At 29.9% G+C, this 18,650-nt stretch overlaps 1 protein-coding gene across 2 annotated transcripts in view; it reads right to left on the bottom strand.

Annotated features, from left to right (window-relative positions):
- LOC107449821 (cell adhesion molecule Dscam1) overlaps nucleotides 1-18,650 on the bottom strand; it is a 356,610-nt gene that overhangs the window by 135,443 nt on the left and 202,517 nt on the right. The gene's annotated exons all lie outside the window — the stretch shown is intronic.

The following is an 18,650-nucleotide window of genomic DNA, read 5'->3' as shown; positions in this document are numbered from 1 at the left end:
AAAAAATGTATGTATATATATATATATAATATATGATGAGAATGTGATATGAGAAAGTGCGTTGTACTTGAGAGATGTGCGATAAACTGACAAACTTCGTACAGGAAGTATACTTTTATTTCTATCCATTATTTATTTATATGTGGATATTAAAAAATGCATCATTATTTAATGATTTTACTCGGGCAATGTACTCATAATTATTCCTCTACTTTTATTTTTAGGCGACAAGAACCGTAAGGAACCACCACAATGATCCTTCGATTCATGATGAAGGGGTATAGGGCCAATCCGGCCTCAGGCACCCGGACCAACCGACAGGACTAGGACTAGAACTTGATATTATCTGGAGGCACTTTTTGATAGATGACTGTTAACACTGTTGGTAGCCTAGCCCTCCAATAGGCTTCCGAAATATTACGAAACGCTATATAGAAAAAGCTTCAAAATATTAAAAAAAATCCGAAACTGCAAGAGATGATTCAAAATTTTCCTGAAGTGCACCGAAATGTTTCTGAATACTACTGTAAAATGTTTACGAAATAATCACAAATGTTTTTAAAAACTACCCAGGTAGCAGAGAACCATACATTTTACGTCAAAAATACGTATATTTTACCTTTTATTTTTACTAAGCAATCTCAAAATTTACGTTAGCCTAAAGCGTCAAATTACAGCAAAAAATAGTTATCCAAAATACGTAAAATTTAAGTAGCATTTTATGTAAACAATTCGGTTCTTTCACGAATATTTTACAAACCGCATTTTACTAGGTAAGAATGAGTACTTTATTTTTACATAATATTTACGTCAACAATACTTGAAAATTTACGTAAGTTGAAACGTCAAATTATAGCAAAAAATAATTATCCAAGAAACGGAAAACTTATGTAAAAGTTTACGTAAACAAATTAGTTTATTTTAGGAATATTTTACCAACCACTTTTTACTAGGTAAGAATTGTTATTTGTAAGAACTGTGTATGTTATTTATACATATTATTTACGTCAAATATACTTCAAATTATACTCATTCAATTATACTATTAGTTAAAACGTCAAATATAAAAAATGGAATATTAAAAAAAAGTGGTTATCAAAAAAAAAGAAAAAAAAAATCCGTAAATGATTTTGAACCAGAATTTAAATTGCGAATTTTTTTTTGTCAATAATACATAAAATACACAGAATCCTTCTTACTAAATCTAAACACTAAATATTCTTTCATTTATCTTTTGTAAAATATACGAAAGCATTCGTATAGCATAGTTGGTGAAATCCATTCCATTAATATTACGTAAAATATACGAAGCTTTCTTTACCAAATATCTTAATGGTAATATCATTTCGCCAATATTACATAAAATTTAAGCATAAATCGTATTGAATTTTCCTATATCCTAAAAATTTACTTTTAATTTAAAGATCTTGCTACATAGGTAGATGCACCGTAACTGTCACATGTACCCAGAAACATTTTTAGATTTTCCTTTACAGTGCACAAAGCATAAATAGTGAAGGGTGACATTATTGGTAAAAAAAAACTTACTAATACAGGTACAGAGTATTACATTGATATATTTGTTAATTATTACAACTACACCAATGCTTTTAATTCCGATACTGTTGCAATTAAGTGTTTTGCGACCCCTCGAAAGGGATATGTACCGGAGAAAATTACTTGATAGTGGCAAATTTCGACTATGAGTTGGCCACGAGCATAATGCCGGGTGGTGCTGAATGCAGTTAATCTCTGTTCTGATAAAATGGACTATAAAAACATGTTTTGCTTAATTAAGTAACGAAAAGTCACCAGGAAAGGCAACAAATTATAATAAATGAGGAAATAATTAAAATTATTTTTATTATCTGTGTCGATAAAATCCATTTAATTTTGCGCATGATTTTGTTGAGTTATTGATTATTTTCTTTTTTTTCCCACTCCTTACGAAAAAGAATTAGATAGTAAGTTATATTGTACGTTAATATAATTAACAATTTTACGATAATAATTGTTTGTTCATTCAATTCTACTATAATATAAGTAGCATTCCAAAGTACGAAATAGTAAGTGTCCTCATTCTTTCACTAATTGATGACTTGAGATTATTGATGACTTTTTCCCAAATTATTATGAGTAATTATTATGAGTAATTATCTTCCATAAAATGACACTATTTTTATCGCTAAATATTTCATTCGAGCAAATACACTTCTTTATTTTAAGTATTTGTATCTGCATTTTATTTAACTCTAACTAAAAAAACTGAAGAAAAGGATTAATTTTCAAAACTAAATAAAGAAACAAGTAAAAAATAATCACCGTCTTTAACATTTTGTTGACTTTCTTTAAATAATATGGTATGCTAATTTCCAATGGAAGCAATAATCAATTTTTGTAATTAAAAAAAAAAGAAACTCGGTAAAAGGAATTGAAAAAGTGTTGCTTTAAAAATTTGAGTAAACACTACATTTAAAACCTAATAGTGAAGCACTTAAACGAATGTATTATACTAGTTTAGTTTTTTTTTATAAGAAACAGGACAAAAAAAAAGTTTAACAAAAAAAGCTTCCTCGTAATTAATGCCGTCTTCCTTAAAGATTAGATTTTCTTGATATTTAGGCTTTGCATCATTAGATACAAATGAAACTGAGTTAAAAAAATTTTAACTCTTAAAGTTATCGCCGAAGGAAATTTTCTTTCTTTAATGCAGCCAAGTTTTTTTTTATTCCGTTCTAAAAGTAATGTATTTTTTTCTTGGTCTCAAGTTTCGAGCAAAAAAATGCTAATTGCCTTCCTTAATGGTACAGAATAATTCTCCATTACAATACATTTGTTTTCTTTCTAAAAATTGTCAAAATATTCTCATGTTTTTCAAAGAAGCAAAATTAGTTTCATTAGCATTTTGGAGCTAGACTTTACATCTGAACAAACGTTATTACAAAAGGAAAAAAATATACTAAAGTTTAATAGATGAATATAAAAGATATATCGTGTTCAGGTTAAATTTGCAAATATGATGACGCTGCTTTATTGTAATCTGTATAATGATTGTTTAATTTGAACAGAAAAGCATATTTTGAATCACAATGCGTTCCTTTATGCATGACAAAATTTATATTTTTATTTTTTATTTAAGAAAAATCTGATTATGCATGATTATTAAAGAAAAAATTTACGCATGAAAAAGAATTTATTAGAAAAAATATTCTATTTTTTTATGAACTATATGAAAAACGAAATTAGATTTCAACCTGAAGTGAATTAAATTTATTTAAATTTAGAGAAGCAATCATCGCAATCCTGGTGATAAAAAGGTTTAATTTTTGTTTGATACTAAATATATAACTGCATGAATGCTTGTGGTATATGAATAAAATTAAACAACCAGTCAAACAATGCAAACAATAACGCATAAATGAACCTACTAATATTTCGGTTTTATATTGAAGAACCGTTATCAATGTCTAATCACAAAAGTAAAGAGGGAAATCACAGAGCAGAGAAAATCACAAAAAAAGAGAAGGGTTAGGAATTAACCAATCGGGAAAAAGAAACTACCTTGAACACGATGTTTAATATTTTTTAAGAATTAATCATCTTGTTCCCTCTTCTGATTGATCAATAAACTATTTTTTTAATTTCAACTTCTTTATAAACTTTTTCTGCCGCTCTGTAATTCCTTTTTTTAAAATCTATTTTTGGACACTGGTGAAGGCTTTTCATTATAGAACAGATACTACAATATGTTTATTTATATGCTGTTTTTTTTGTAAGTATATTTGTCGTTTTTTTTTTCATTTTATTATCGCTATCTTAAAATTCACATAGCTTATGGTTACTCATTTAATTTATTTAACTGTCTGTTAATTAAATTTCAACTACGCTGAGGATTAACGATTTTTCTGAATATTCCTGTAGTTCTGAATTCAATTCAAAACGGAATAAAACTTATTTGTCAAGAAAATTGTGAAAAATATCACCTTTCGGCAAATAAAAAAAACTGCCAAAATTGTTGCCAATTAATGCTATTAAAAATGAGCGCTAAATTAAATAACAATCTTTCTTTTGAAATTGTTTTAGTTTACGTTACCATGGAACTGCAAGGTTTTAGAAAGGTAGATTTTATGATATTTTAAGATAAAAACAATCATAATTCATGTTTTAAATGCTTGTAAGTATGCGCTGAAAGTCTTTTGATGTCATACCTCTAAAATTGTGCGAACGAATCCTTTATATCAAGTTAATACGATATCGAGCTTTCATATGCATTTTAAAAAGTGCTTTTAAATCTGAACACCAATAATGGGCTATGCTAAAACACTCATATATTATTCATGAAATATTATAGTCTCCAAAGACACCGCTTTCGGCGTATGTTTGGAATCCGTCAGATGGAAACAGTAAATTGTTTATTATCTAGCACGAGAAGGTGTAAATTAATTAGGCTAAGACAATTATATTCTCATAAGGTAATTGGGTACTTGCACTTCAAGAAAAATATCACGGATACCCACACATGTGACCAATGACGTCAGATCATTTATAAGCAAAATGTCGTAATAATTAGAAATTTTATGTTTCCACATAAATGCACAACATTAAATAATTACGAAACTCTAATAGAAATCCATGACACTTTTCTTCTATGTTTATTCCACAACTTTTACTAGAAAGACGCAGAAAAAAAATTTACTAATCACACTCAGAGAAGCACATGTTATTACTTTCCTTTGCAAGAATAAACAGAAATGTGACAGAGGCACTATAGCATAACCATAGAATCTCACCTATATAAATCTATTATATCAACTGTTTCTGTTGCTGTTTCCGTATGCCATTAAAGCAACAGTTGCGATTGTTCTTGTTTTCCAGTTCTTGCCTTCCATTCTTCACCATCTGCGGAGAAGAGTTCGACTTCTTCCACACCCATACTTCACACCAGTTTATAGAACGAACCCATTCATACATCTATTCATTCATCCACACATCGTAGTTTTGACCTGAACCAGAGAACGATCAATCTCCAATTCAGTACCCTCAGAGGTATAATTTGTTATGGGAACATAAAGGACTATGCGACCAGACAAATTTAGCGTGCACCAAACACCATTTACTACACGGGGAGTCTAAGGGCATCTGAATTCGAACTCCCATTCTCATGAACGAGAATCCAACTCCCTGCCAACTAGGCTCTCCCGGACTGGATGATGAGTAAGAATATTTATTTCAATCCCTCGACACCAGCTCTAATCCTAACACTTTAATTAGTTATATTTTCCAAGTTATTTCACCGTCTAGCTGTTGTCCGCTGCCGTGCTCTCGAGTAAGTACTTGGATTTCAATTTTAACTGTTTTTGGAAAATGTCCGCGATATCGTTGAAATTCTTCATGTATTGAATTTTAGTAGTAGTTTGAAATCTTTTCAGCCGCCTTTAAATCACACAAACCATTTTATATATAAGTTCGTAACATTTAAGCATAGTAGCCAGCAGTAGTAATAAAAATTTTTCCATCACTGATGTGATATAAAGTAGGTCCATTACGCTGTCCTACTTCCTCTCACAAGCTCTCGATCTATAACTTGTGTATCGTATGATACATAACATATATGTTAGTGTGAATGACCAAAATTGGTGGTTTTTGGCTTCCACCAGTGAATGTTGACAATCATATAGTCGCTTTAGTAAATGCCAAAAATACAGTGGTGGCCAAAAGTGTGAACATTTTTTGAGAGTTTCATGTTTTTCAACTTTGTGTGCTTGTAGAATATATTAATTTTCCTTTGAATACAAACATTTTTATATCAAATTGAAGGTAATTTAATGTAAAATTTAATAATAAATACAGTACTACAATATCTGTATTACAGAAAAAGTTACGCTCATTTTAGTAGAACAAACAAACACAAACCGTTTTGAATAAGGACGTCTTTTGTAATAAAAGCGTATTAGCCTATCACTAACACTGTTCTTAGGACCAATCAAATGTTTGTAACTATAGTTTAGGTTATTTGGATCATAAAAGAGTTATTGTTGAGGAAATATTTTGAGGATTGATTCATACTAGTACAATTAAATAGAGTATTGCTGTTTTTGAATATTTAAAGTCCTTTTTTTAATTAAACTAATTTTAAACAATGTCATCAGCAAGAAGAACTAATTGGACATCAACAAAAAGAAGCCGAATTGTCATATTGAGAGAAAATGGCCTCTCTTATGCTGAAATTGCAAGACAAGTTGGTGGTTCAGTGACTTGTTCTGGTGTACGAAAATTCTGTTTACGTTATGAAAAAACGAAATCAGTGGAAAATAAAGCCAAATCAGGCCAAATAAAATGCACAAGTGCTACTACCGATAGAAAAATTAAACGGCTATGCCTTCAAGAGAGAAAAATTTCATTATATGCCATTAGATGTGAAATGAATGCAGCGGGTATTTCAGTAAGTTCAAGAACAATAAGAAGAAGGTTATCAGGATTTGTACTACAAGCTAGAATTCCAAGGAAAAGACCATATTTAAATCAAAAGCAACGCGAAAAACGAGTTAAGTGGGCAAAAGAACGCATTAAATGGTCAGAAAATCAATGGAAGCAAGTAACCTGGAGCGATAAGAGTAAAATATCGCTCTTTGGTAGTGATGGTAGAAAATACGTGAGACGTAGAGTAGGTGAAGCACTTCATCCTGATTGCATTGAAGCAATTACAAAAAACCCAACAAATGTCCTGATTTGGGCATGTATGTTTGCAGATGGTGTGGGCCGAATTCAAGTGATTGATGGCATCTTGAATGCCATCAGAGATCTCTTCCCCAACAACGCACCATTTATTTTTCAGCAGGATTCAGCCAGCAAAAGTATGCAACGCATGGTTTCAAAATAAACGCATAGATATATTACCATGGCAAGGAAACAGTCCTGATCTCAATCCAATTGAAAATTTGTGGCGACGTTTGAAAATTCTTGCACAAAAAAACGTACATCCAATAAAAGACAACTTATTGAAGCTATAATTGATTCTTGGCACCATGTGATTACAAAAGATGAACTCCAAACACTCGTTCACTCGATAAAAAGACGCTGTGAATCTGTCTCAAAAAATAAGTGCTATCCTACTAAGTATTGATTGCGCAAGTATCACTTTAAAAAAATGCAAATCTAAGATAGATCTTACTATTAATTGCAAAATTTTTTTGTAATACAGATATTGTAATACTGTATTTATTACTAAATTCTACATTAAATCAGATTCAATTTGATATATAAACGTTTGTATTTAAGTGAAGATTAATATATTCTACAAGAACACGAAGTTGAAAAACATGAAACTTTCTAAAAATGTCCACACTTTTGACCACCACTGTATATGCTAGGTCTAGTTAAGCACCACTTCCCGCTATACATTGCCCGGTATGTCCTACATCAATGTATTTTTTAAGTCTCAGTACCACTGCCCGTTATACATTTGTCCGAATTGGCCTAGATTATTGTTTTTGAAGGTCAATTGACCTTCAAAACCACTGCCCGATATGCATTTAACCAGTACTCCCAACACCGGTGTTTTTCCGAATTTATTCTCAGCAGATATTAAAATATCGAATAAATATAATAATATTACGAATAATATAATGTCAAATTGGCTGTAACAAATATTATGGATGGAACAAATATACATTCAAGATTCACCAAAGCGACTATGTGATTGCTGACATTCACCGGTGAAAGTCGACATTCACTTGATTTCGGCTATTCACTGTAATATTGTATGTATGCTATTGTTTGAATAATGCAAGCTCCTTCACCAATAATTGGTATGACAGTATGTGGCACCACAGCACTATTTATGTTTTAATTTTTTTACAGTCATTTTAGAAAGGATGAGAAATAAATCTATATTACTTCGTAACTGACTCTTTATATATATAAAAATACGAAATTATGAAAAATAAATATGTAACATATAAATAGTTAAATAGATGTCCGGCAATTATTCCTTGAAATAACCTAACAAAATAAATAATTTTTTTAATATTTTTTTATTTTACTTGAGAGGATAAAATTTCTCTAAACTGAAGAATATTTGCTTCAATTTTGAAGTGTTTTACTTTCCTCTCCAAGTAGTTAATTAGAATTTATAACGCAATAATATATAACGCAACGAACTTGATTATCACTAAGAATAAATAAAAATATAAAATGACAATCATATTTTGAATTATCTATTTTCAAAGATAAAAAATGTCTATTTAAAGATCAATAATACGAAGAAATATAAAAATGTTGAAAATGAAATAAATTTATAAATTCAATTAATATACTTCGTAAAAATAAGAATTTATGTTTTTAAAAAAAATAATAGTTTTTATTTAACATAAATCTTAAAAGGTTTAAATTTTTAAAGTCTTTTTAATACAAAGTTAAAAATATAGTAAAACGGGAAAATTCAAACTGAGATATCTATTAAACTTTGAATGTAATACTCAACATATTTCAAAAGTACAGAGCTTCGTTCAGAAATTATATTTTAAATGCTTTTTCAACTGCTGAAAAGTATACAAATACATTGTTTTTTTAATATTTTGTTTTAAAAACTTCCAGAACTTACTTTCGAAGCGTTTGAAATTGGACAAAAACTCACGGGCCTTTAAAATGTTTGCAGGAAATTGTTTCAACATTATAAATTGCTCGCCGCTAATCCATAATGTATAAGTCTATCAAAAATATCACGTGAAGTTTAGTTCAAGTTTTAAACAACATTATTTCTTTGTAAAATACTTTCTGGGAAAAAATTTGTGCTGCAGAAGATACACTTTTTTTCCATCGCAAATAGATATATTCAATAGTGTATAGCATTATACAGCTGTTATAATTTAACTTTTTCGGAAGTAAATTTGAAAACAATATTTTTATTTATTTAGAATCCATACTCATGATCTGGATTAAAATTAGAATTTGTTTGATAAAAGGATTATAAATGCAAAATATAACTGCAATATATATCTAACATACATCACTCATGGGCTGCAATAGCGGCACAGCTCAAAAAATCAAGTTTTGAGATAAGTAGGTTTAAAGTTTTCATTGCTAAGGAAAATGCAATAAGAAATGCTTCAGTTTGCTGAAACGAAGATTACCTTCAAGTTGAAACATGAGTTGTGCTAGTATTGCTGCTGAAAGAATGTGTATTTTTATATTTAGACCTGTTCTTAGACCAAAACGCGTGTTTTTTGAGTTTTGCCACTATTGCAGCCTATAAGCGATATATGAAAAAAAATCAAATTTGTTTTTTCATTTTTATAGTGTTCAGAGGTTTAAATAAAGTTTAAAAAAACAAGTCAAAAACTAAATTAAAAATACTTAATGTTTTGAAATGTTAAGAGTCTGTGAAAATGTGAGTTGAAGATCGTAAAATGTTTTTGAACCAAAGTATGAATGACTGAAATTTGCAAGAAATTGCATTTATTATAATAAAAGGGAAAATATTCCATCTTTCTAACCCTTTTTATAATTATTCAAGCATAGTAGAAAATTTTACCAGTTGGAAGATTTCTTTATGGATAATAACTATAAAATTAATATACCAGTATTAAACTTTAAAATTAACCCCAAAAACTGCATATTCGTTCGTCTGTGTATGTTTATCTACAAATGTGACTCATAGAAATATAACGCATTTGCAATTTGACCCACAAGAATTACATATATATAATCCTCATTTGTGGAGCCAGAGAAAATTTTGCCAGAATCCGTGTCAAAAAACTCAACTCCAGTTACATAAAAATTTGGTCTTCTTAAAGATAGAAAGGCAAATTAGATCTTAGAAAAATCATTTAGACAGATACGACAAAAATTTAAGTTATTAACATTTTGGTATTTTCGATTCTATGCTTACCTGAACAGCTGAAAAGAAAAACACGGAAGATTATTGAAAATTGTTATTAAGAAATATTTTATCGAATATACTATGCTGTAATCTATCTTATTACTATGCTGTAATCAATTATAATTCCTTAATGATATGCTATTGACATGCTTTAAACGATATACTAATTATTAGAAATTCATCTTAGTACATAAAAGTATTTAGAACAAAGGGGTTTTCAGCATTCGACTGATTACTCAACTGGAATATTAACTGTTGCACCCCAGAGCTCAAGCTCAAAAAAACTGGGATCGGTACTATATGACTTGCCACTCCATGAGCTGTTGCATGAGTTTAGTTTAGTTTTAGAATTTATTTAACTAAGTAACTGAATTAAAAATATGAAAATTTGAATGTATCAATTGTAATAGTTTGACACTCCTGAATATTTATTAAATAATTTTCTGTTGCCATTAGACGTTTATATATGTGAGAGTCAGCGTTTGATATATTTATTAGCTAATCCTTTTTTAATGATAGTTAAGCAAAATATCCGTATTTAGTGCAATTATACATTTCAAAATTTATTTCTACATCTCATTTCTTATAACAAAAAAAAGTAATTTTATATAAAGTGCGATTTTCGTACGTAACACACTCACAAGCACATTGTCATTAAAACGTTTTTTTTTAACGTAAGTTGAAAACTAACAATAACGTAAATTATCATTAGTTTTCAAAATGCATACATAAATTCAAAATATATACATTTACTGATTTTTCAAAGAATTGTATAACAAAACTACCTCCCAGTAAAAAGTTTCATTTCGCTTTCACAGCACTTGACTCTAAATGGACTTACTCGAAATGGAATTACCGTAGCGATTTGATAGCGAAATGCCGTTCGTTATAACGTTAATTTTTTCTTGCATATCACGCAATATGATGGAAAACAACATGTGTAAGCATGGTTACCCTCCATTGTCCCAACATCCATAAGCACGACGAAAGAAGAAAGGCAAAACAAAAGTCAGCGGTGGACAGAAAGGCAATACTAAATGATTTAAAAGTGGTTGGAAATATAATTATGCATGAGGAGAGAAGGAAAAGAAAACGTTACAAGGCAACATCTTCGGGGCTGTCAGCATAGAGTCCCTCATTAATTTAAAGCTAGGTGCGGTTATTTTCTCCCAAAAAGAGTAAAACTCTGGAATTACTTGGTGAGAAAAATGTAATTAATTTCCTACAGTTGCTTAAAAGACGAGTGAACGTGTCAAATTAGAAGTTTGAGGCTGAAAACAGCTCACGAAAGAACAGAATCTCCCTCTCACAAAAGTTCGGTTGAATATGACTGCAAGAAGAGGAAGGGAGAAGGACATCATTTGCTCGTTGATGGATCTGCAGAGAGACGCCGCCTTTCTTTGCCCCCCCCCCTTATGACTTATAGGATTGGCGTTTCTCATACTTCGATTTGAATATCTTCTACTTCCAGGAACAGTTCGACTTCAGTTTATAATTTCATAGTTTTCTTTTCATCTGACTTGAAACACGGTTAATTTCTTCGTTTCGAATAGTTTAGTGGCAACAGATGACGTGGATCTGATAATTAAAACCAAAACTCAGTCCGACATTTTATAAAATTTGATTCCATGTTTGCATGACTCAACGATTCGTGTAACAAAAAGAAGCTGGGGTGTCACTTTAGACAGATTTGAATAATGTGTGCTTTGTATAAAACGTTTTGTCTATACATTCACGAAAACTGTCACGATGTTCACCTGAAAATAAATTTTTAAGAATCGAATTGCTAAATTAATATGAAAGAAACATTAAAAAACGCTTGCGTGTATCTCATTACTCAGCCATTACTGGGAATCTGTCTCTGAAACACTTACAAGTTCTCTCGATCGAACTCAATTATCAAAGGGGGACAGGGTGCGCTTATTTTAATCCTCTTTATTTAATTTAATCATAAATGAACCGATGGTGAATTTTTACTCTTTTCTGCAGTATCTTTCAATACATGCAAAATACAAGATCATCATTTCATCAGAATTTAAGGTATAAAGAGTTCCGTACTTTAGATCCTCTTTTATTTTTTCTCGGGCGAACTCTTAACACTGCAATTCTGCAATCAGCAGTTTTTCAAAGGTAGTTTATTATTATACAGTTGTCTAATATTAGATTTTTGATAAACATCTAAAATATTGTTTTTGTGCAATTTACGTTATAAGAATATTTTAGCATCATCCAAATCGGTTTCTTAAGTTTAAACTGTAAAAAAAAAAAATTTAAAAAGTAATAAACTTAAAAGTGTGTAGTTTTAAATGACTGACTCAAAACCACAATACGGGCCATGGTCGGTAGGGCGCTGGGCCCAAGTCCGAGAGTTCGTGGGTTCGAACCCGCCGGTCGAAGATTTCCCGTGTAGTAAAAGGTTGACTGATGCACGTTAAATCTGTTGAGTCGCTAAGTCCTCCATGTTCCCATAACAAATCAAAACCTCTGGGGGTGCTGAGTTGGAGATTGGTCGTTCTCTGATTCAGGTCAAAATTACGATCTGTGAATGAATAAATGGATGTATGAATGGGTCTACCCTCTAAACAGGCGTGATGTATGGGTGTACAGAAGTCGAATTCTTGGCCATAGATGGCGCCACTTTAAAACAAGAACAATCTCATCCGTCTGCCTTAACAAGCATACGCAACAACAACAAAGCCTCCAAACTGTTATTATTGCTTTAAAGTTGAGAGAAAAGTTCTCTCAAAAACCAAATCTAAAAAGTATCAAGCCCTCTTAATTTCCCACCTTTTTATAATAGTATTGTGCTGTCGAATAACAGTATAACAGCCAAAACTGCTAAGGGCAATTATAATATCTGGAAAACGAGAATCAAAAATTTAACTTAAATTTCAGAAAGACGATTAATTGTTCTATTGTCACTATTCAAAAAAAAATTGTCTGAATAATTTTATAGAATTAATATCTGGTATAATTTTATTTAATTTTATATGAAACTGTGGAAAAAAGTTTTTGTACTACTATTCACCTTAATTTCAGTCATTTCGTTCATTTATTTTGTAGAAAAGAAACTCTAATTCATTAAAAGGTGTTAAGTGTTGTTACAATTATTAAAATTCTTAAGGAGATATATTATACATAAATGTAAATAAAAGTTTTGACAGAGGAATTATTAAATGCGAGAGATCCAGAAATATTTAGCCATAGATAGGAAATTAATGATGGAAATAAATAAAAGTGTCACTCTATAACAGATAGTATGCAGTCAATTGAATGAAGCAAACTATAGGTTATAGGCAGGAATGTAACCAAATGATAAATGCATTTTCATGCTTAAGAACAGTAAATTCCAACCGGCACCGAAAAGAAATAATTAAGTTCTGAAACATGGAAAAAAGTGGATCAAATTATGATGAAAAGAACTGGCAACCTGAGTCCTGTATCCATAAAATCCGTCCTACCATTAAATTTTAAGAAACAAAAAATCTGATATATTGCAGTTTATAAATGAAAATTTGCTGTAAAATCTCTAAATGAGAATTTACTGTAAAATCTCTGAATCTTTGTAATTCCTGTTTTTTAGTAAAAGTAATACAGACACCCTTAGTGGCAGATTTTTTTTCCTGATTTTGATCCGGAATCTTTCACAATGTAAGCAGAATGAATAACAATAAACTCTAATTAGTACATATATTTATATATTAAAAAAAACAGGTAAAATTGCAGGATACAAAAATTTCTCATTTTCAATAATAGTATGTAAAAATTATAGTTTTAAGAAACTGAACCACGCACTTGAAGCAAAGGAAATTTTATAAGCAACTTTAATGTTTTTCTGCATTTTTAAATTTTATTTTCAAACATTCCAATGATTTCTTTCTTTTTCACATTATTTTACAGTGTAAAACGTTGTTTAATGTTAGTATTACTGCATGTTACATTAAATTAAATAGCCTTTTTTTAATTAACTACTTGCATATGTCATTGAAAAACGTATATATGTGTGCATGGAGAATGCAATCGCATATGGGCTTTCAGATTTATATACATTACCTTCGAGTATTTGTTAAAAAATAAAAATAATTCTTGCACTATAAGTTGTAAATTCTTGGCCACATTTGAGGCAACCATTTGAAATATAAAGTAGTAGTTTTAAATAAACACATATGTCTCAAATAATTTCGTTCGTTCTCTTATTTAACTCTCTCAAGAATCAATTTTTCAAGGAGATGTATTCGAGAGCACGTTTGTCAAATGCACTGATATCCATAACTCTCTAGAAAAATTCAGTGGTTAAAGTTTCTAAAAATATAGTATAAAAAAAATCTCTCAGCCATTTTAGTTCCTCTAAACTTTTTCATCATTATTAGTCAAATCTCGCAAATCATTGCCTTAGTTTTGACTTATTTTTGAACTACCATTATTACCCGATAAGAATCATTCTGACATTATGTAAAGGTCACGTTATGTTACTACTCAATTTTGATAGGTGGCGTAAAATAATAAGGTAAGGGAGGATAAAGAAGTCACTCTATAAGGTTAGGTATCTTTTATAATCAATCAGTTTTTTGTAAATCAAATTGATTATATTCTGATTCTTGTTACGAGCTATTAGAATGGTAATGAATGACGAAACTGAATTATTCAACTGTCAGAGAGCTGGTGATGGGGAAGGGAGATTCTAAATATGCTTTCAATTCTATTCATTTAGTTTTCATAAATAATGGACATTTACTCTGTTTGGCAATTGTACATCACATTCTGAAATTATGATTAAGATGTGATGTATAATACATCACATCTTAATCATAATTTCAGACATAAAGCGAGTGGTATTTTGGTTCTCTATTTATTCTTTCAGACAAAATTGTGCTTTACAATTCAGCAATCGACAGTTTTTGATAAGTTATTAAATAGTATACAGTGGGTTGTCTTTAGATTTTTGATTAGTATCGTTTTCTATGCAATTGAAGTTAAAGGAATTTCTTACTGTTACCCATATTGATTTTCACCAGTTTAAGATGAAATAAAATTAGTGTTTAAAAATCTAAAAGCTGAGAAACCTATAGCTTTAATTTACTTATTCAAAACCACACACAGCATAATTTTATTGCCTTGAAGTTTTGAGGAAAAGAAAGAAGAACTAAAAGCTAAAAAAAAAGAATTTTTTTTTAGCTTTTGAACTCCATATTATTCCATATTTCTGAAATAAGATATTTTTATTATTTATAGATTTTAATTCTTTATTAAAGCAACAGTTCTTATTGTTTAATGTCTACATCACTCTGGAATAATATTTACCTGGGAAAGTAAATAAACAAAACAAATCTCAAATTGATACGTTTTAATGCTTGTAATATCACCATAGAGTAATCTAAATTGCGATGTTCTTGTTCAAAAGGTGGTCAGAAATGAATATTTAGGGAAAACCTTTTGTAATTATTAAAAAAAAAACATCAAAAGTTTAAAACCCAATAATTTACAAACTACGAAATTGTTCTATAAAACAATTATAATTTTACCGAGAAATATTTTTCCTTTATATTAAACAATCCGACAAAACATATATTTAAAGTACTTAAATCATTCTAAAATTAAATAAAAATTTAAACTAAGCAGGCGTTATTTATTTTCTAACATAAGAAAACATCCTAAATCATTTGCTAATTGTTTAAACAAAACTGATTTTCACAGAGAAAAAAAAATACATCTCCGACTAAAATAACTTAACTAATGACAGTATGAAAACAATTTTGATAACAGAGTATTCTTTAAACATATTTCTAGTACTGATCAAAATTTCATTATGTTTCATCGAATGGTTCTCGAATGGACTCTGGTTTATGAACAGCAAACCTGACGAATGCAGGTAATACAATGTAGACTTTACTGCTATGTATGAATGAAGGATAAAGTCTATAAACGGCTTTCTATGCATGTATGTAGGCTTTGACTTATAATCAGTCACCCTTTGAGAGATGGAAAACCAATTTATTCTTAATTTACGTTTGTAACTTAAACCTCTGCAAGTATTACTTTCTTATGATTTTACTATTTAAATATATTTTATAAAGTTTTAATTAACTTTTATTTTCCAACTAATATTATTGAAGTGTTTATTTTATGGATGGCAGCATTGAAATATAATTAACTTCATATTTCTACCAAATATTTTTTAGGAATTATTTAATTCCATATAAGTTATAAGCACATTTCATTTTTCCTCCTTAGTGAATTATTAATTGTTAGGGTAATATATGGATGTAAATTTTTTTTAATGCATTATTTTTTTCTACTCAATATCGGTAAGTTTGTTTCTGTTTTTTTTCATATCAAACTCGTTTTCAATTGCATTTTTATATTTTAGTGATATTGATACATTTCTTAGGATAATTATTTTTTATTTCGAAATGTCACTACATAAGGAAATGTATCCTGAAGAGAATCTTAACGTTTTCCCATTAAATTATTTTTGTTTTACTTTATTTTCCAATTCTTTACTGTGCATATATATTTATATATATATATATAATGTGTTTGCAAAAATATTTCTCATACCTAAATTTCATTTTCTAACGTATCTAACTAAACTAAATATTTAAATAGCCTAATATGAAGCTATAACTATGCCAAAAATAAGAAAAATAATATTGTAACTATATTAGAACAAAATATAGTAGCAATATCTTTGAAAGTCACCCTTAACATGTTTTTTTTTTTTGTTGAAAAAAAAAAGCTGCAACGGTTAAGTAAATGAGTTGTCTATTAAAACAGCTGTAGGCATCCCCTTTAGTATCGTTTTACTTCGCGTCGTTAGTCTTAAGTTAAACTAATTTAGTAACAAATGGTTAATAACTCATTCCGTAAATTTGTTTGTTCAGCGTTGAGCAGTTTTTTTTCTTCTTCGGAAGTCATTCGATTATTTACCTCATTTGCAGAGTAATCTTTAATGCATTTCAAATAACTTATCTTCATCAAGTCTTTGTTGCAAGTTATTTTCGCTTACATACACTTCTTTCTTATTTATTTTTTCGTCTCTGCGTATATCGAATCGATGTCGTCTAACATAAGTCGTACAAATTATGTGGATGCATCTATCGATTTTTCCGAGAATTTTCACATACATTATTTGTCTGAAAAGATTTAGTAAACATATTATGTCGTTTTGAAGTAGTAAGCATTTAAACTAATTTGTTTTTATCTTCCTCGTACAACAATGTCTTCTTCTACTTTTTATGACATATTAAAATAAGGTATTTAAAGTTTTTGGTTACTTAAATATTTTGTTAATATTTTTTTAGGTAATGTAGTTTTTTTGGAAATGACAAAACTATGATTTTATGGAACTCTTATGTGTATGAAAAATAATAAAATTGTCCCCTTCCTAAAGCTGTAGAATGACTAAGAACAAAAAAGATGGGGGCAAATGTGATCTTTATCTAATTTTCTAATTACATTCTTACATCTGTTATGAATTGTTTCAAAGCATTTGTTCAAATTTTTTTTGGTCAGAGATACGTAATAAAAAGAACCAAAGTTTCCTTTTAGACAATCTTTTTTTTCTTTTTTATTATTGTTAGATTAGTTTCTTTCACATATGAGGCATGTCAAATAAGTACCGTTTCGTTCTACCGCTTCCGCAGAGATCGTGTCGCAGTTCCTCACGTGATGCGTGCACATGTATCTGCATGGTAAAATGCTTGTCCAAAGGCATTTTTATAAGCGCATTGAGTTGTCTTGGTTTATAATGTTTAAATTAATTGTCTATTTCACCGACTGTGATGCGCTTTCTGCAATATGGTTCTTAAATGCGGTATGAAACTGCAAAACATTACTAAAACTGCAGGGTGTTGTTAAAAATAAATGGTACATCAGTTACATCCTGTAGTTACATTCCATCAACATTTAGTTCCGACGTGTTATAGCCATCGTTGAACCGCCGACCCAATTTTGGGTTTACGACTCCTAATGTTCAACTTTGAAGCCTTTTTCAAATTTCCTTATACTTTTTTTTTTGAAGTAATTTTGAAGCCTTGTAATTTTAACAAAGTTAGCCTAAGCAAAGGAACTCCTGGATCACGTTTTGAGAGAAATTCGCCTTCGTGGAGGACTTTTTGATGGAACTAACACGCATTTGCTTTATATGGGGAGGAAAACCAAGTAGACCTCCCTCGGTTAATCTGACGACAAGGAGACTCGAACCCATGATCCGTCAACAACTGAGGATATTTTACGTCGAGACTGTGGTCGGTGCGAGTATCGAGAAGCCATCGCTGGAATTTGAATCCGGTCCACCTGATTGGAAGGCGAATGCTTTATCCCATTAGACACCACGGTTGAGTCGAGACATTGTGTTACTTCTTTGTAACGCACGTACCTGTTCTAATAGTGTCACTCAAAGTATTATTACACATCAAAAAGGAACTCCCAACAGTTGGCGACCGAACTGTTGGGAGTTCGGACGCCAATTCCAACCTAGCACCTTCAGACTAGCACTTCTTCTTGAAGTACAATTTTGAAGCTGTGACAACGACGCGAAAAAAGAATGTCATCTTCCTTCTGAGAGACAAGTTGGTTTTTCGCAACGGCCAATGCTAACTATGGAAAAAAAATAGTTATTGAAATGTTATTTCGTAAAATAATATTTTTAAAAGAAGAATAATTAATGCTTCATCAGCTCTTATATAACGGTAATTATTTTCCTGACATGCATCGTATGGAATAACTGAAAATATTATTCTTTAATTGTAAATTATTATTTATAAAACTT

Source organism: Parasteatoda tepidariorum, chromosome 1 (genome assembly GCF_043381705.1).
Source record: "Parasteatoda tepidariorum isolate YZ-2023 chromosome 1, CAS_Ptep_4.0, whole genome shotgun sequence".
In the NCBI taxonomy this organism is placed as follows: domain Eukaryota; kingdom Metazoa; phylum Arthropoda; class Arachnida; order Araneae; family Theridiidae; genus Parasteatoda; species Parasteatoda tepidariorum.
The sequence above is the reverse complement of the archived record's forward strand: the minus strand, read 5'-3'. Positions and strand labels throughout refer to the sequence as shown.